Here is a 2484-nt window from a genome sequence, read left to right as displayed (position 1 = left end):
AAAAAGTTTTATTTATATTAATTTTCAGGTCTTCTAATTTCCATCTGAATTGACTTTTTTCTTTCCTCCTTTATTCTCCTTCAGCTTTGTGATTAACTGTTCCTTACCAATCCCAGTGCCTAGTTCCCTTCACCCACCTCATCTCCCTATTTCCTTTTATTTTTAGCACCTACAGATTCTATCCTTGATAATTTTTTTCAGTAATTTTACCTGAGCAAAATCCAATTCTGGTGAGCTTTATGCTGCTGTTGCTTTTGACATGGGTCTTATTATTCAAGAAAGATGCAAACCCAGTCATTTTGAGGGAGGCAGGGCAGAAAACCTCTTTTATCATATTCAGCCCTTTATGGGTGTCAGAATAACTGGGAGTCTCAAGCTTTGTGATGGCAGTAAATTCAGTGTAGCTGCCTGTTATTAGTTACTGTGACAACAGTACCTGGCAGGGACTTGGCTGTGACAATCAGCATGTTGTGAGGCACCTTCCCTGCCTGGTGTGAGGACTCCTTCTAAGGTCAGTTCTCAAGCAGTTTCTGTCCTACTGCCTTGTTTTGGAAGATAAGAGAATTTACTAGCAGAGATGAGGGTTATTTCATGCCAGTTGCTCTTTGTGTCCAAGAAGATTTCCAGATATGTTTAATTTGCAAGTATAAACACAGCCTTACAGTGGAGAAAACCTGCCAAGAAATTTTGCAGAAGGAAAAGTTACTTAGGCAGGGACATTCTAATGCTGTCTTCCAACTAACAATCAATTTGTGTTTTATTCTCTTTTCATCTCCCCAGCTTTCATACTTGCTTCTGTTAAAAAAAAAAACAAAAACAACAAAAAAGTGTTTTCTTTCCTTGTGAGCCAAACACTTGTATTTTAATTAGTAGAAACCTTCCCCTTGCAACCCCCCTTTCTTCAATACAGTAGCAGCACTTATATGAGAATTGTCAGGTGCTCTTCTCATTTTTATCAGCTGCTGCTTCTGTTTCCTGATCATTATCAATCATGCTGCATCATAAACTAACTAATTAGGCCATCTAAATTTGAAAAATTGGAAATAGCAGAGTAATTTAAAATAAACCACACCATCACATCCACTCAACATAGACAAGTTGCATATAGAGCTATTTTGAAAGCACAAGATGAATTTGAAAACCATTGTGGGTAAAGGAGGCAATCTCTAACAGACTCCAGCATGGGGAGGAGACCACAGGACAGTTTCATTGTTTTGGCTGTAATTTGGTAAGTGGGCAGTTCGTGCTTCAGGTGAGCTGACCCTCAGCCTTCACTAATTGAGACTGAGGAAATAACATCTTGTCAGGAAAAATCACCACATTCTCTATCCCCAACTTAAGTTTTAATTTCCTATCTAAATTGCTAAATAGAAGATAGAGATTGTAAATTCAGACTACTTAAATACTACTCTTACAGAATTCAGTGTAAATGGAATTTTTTGGTAGTAACTGATACCCTCCAACCAGTCACACACTGACCATATTATGTTCTTATAATGTCAGAGCCAGCCCTGGGGCCAAAATATATGCAAGACAGACACACACAAAAAAAAAAGAGTTAGCTATTTGTTGATTTACTCTTTTATTCTAATAAATGGCCATCCTGTATTTTTTTTTCTTAAATGGAAGTAACTGATTCTCTGGCATTAAAAAAAATATTTCAAAATCTATGATTTGAAAATGAGATCTTAATATCTATGACATACCAGCCACAGTGTTAATGAGCCAAAGTACTTGGGCAAAGAAATGCAGGGAAAGCATTCTTGTACAAATTTATTGAAAATACCTTCAGGTATTTAAAGAATTCAGATAGTATATGTTTATATATTTTCTTCTATAAATATATTTTACACATACAAGAGAAGTCCAGATGACAGTGGAGAAGTCAAAACACTTGAGTTGTTTAGATTTTAAATTGCAGAATTCTAATACTGTACAAAGACTTAATCCTTTACACATTTTAGAACATTCTTAGAGCACTGAAGATCTTTTCCAGGTAAGTCTATAAAACTTGTTATTGTAATTCTTTCCCAACAGAGAGCTCTGTAGACATAATAAATACCCCACACATAACCAACAACTGAGGCTTTAACCTGGCACTTATGAGATCCACTCAGTGAAAAGAATGAAGCAAAGGCCTGAATAATTTCAACTGACTGAATAAAAGGTGGAATCAGGAATGAAAACTGCATTATTTGACATGTCTCTTTGATGAATAAAGTCAATGTGTAAACTCTGAACAAAACAGGTGACTAAAATAAGAGGGGTTTTCTTCTAGGGACAGAATGATAATGATCATATGACAAGTTAGTTATTGTTTAATCAGCAGCTGAAAGAAAATGAGATACTGTAAGAACAACAGCATAGAAGTTTATATAGAATAAGAAGAAATAAAATTTAAACTTCAGGTGTACCAACAAATTTTGATTTTGCATTCACAAGCCAAGATTTCTGGGGATTCTTAAAAATCCACTTCAGCACCAT

At 35.5% G+C, this 2484-nt stretch overlaps 1 long non-coding RNA gene across 1 annotated transcript; it reads left to right on the top strand.

The window, feature by feature from the left end:
* Positions 1-453: 453 nt before the first annotated feature.
* On the top strand, positions 454-2223 carry LOC128790121 (uncharacterized). Its single transcript, XR_008431638.1, has 3 exons — positions 454-511; positions 1174-1228; positions 2038-2223. It is a non-coding gene; the product is annotated as an uncharacterized LOC128790121 (long non-coding RNA).
* Positions 2224-2484: the final 261 nt, after the last annotated feature.

Source organism: Vidua chalybeata, chromosome 6 (assembly GCF_026979565.1).
Source record: "Vidua chalybeata isolate OUT-0048 chromosome 6, bVidCha1 merged haplotype, whole genome shotgun sequence".
NCBI lineage: Eukaryota > Metazoa > Chordata > Aves > Passeriformes > Viduidae > Vidua > Vidua chalybeata.
The sequence above is the reverse complement of the archived record's forward strand: the minus strand, read 5'-3'. Positions and strand labels throughout refer to the sequence as shown.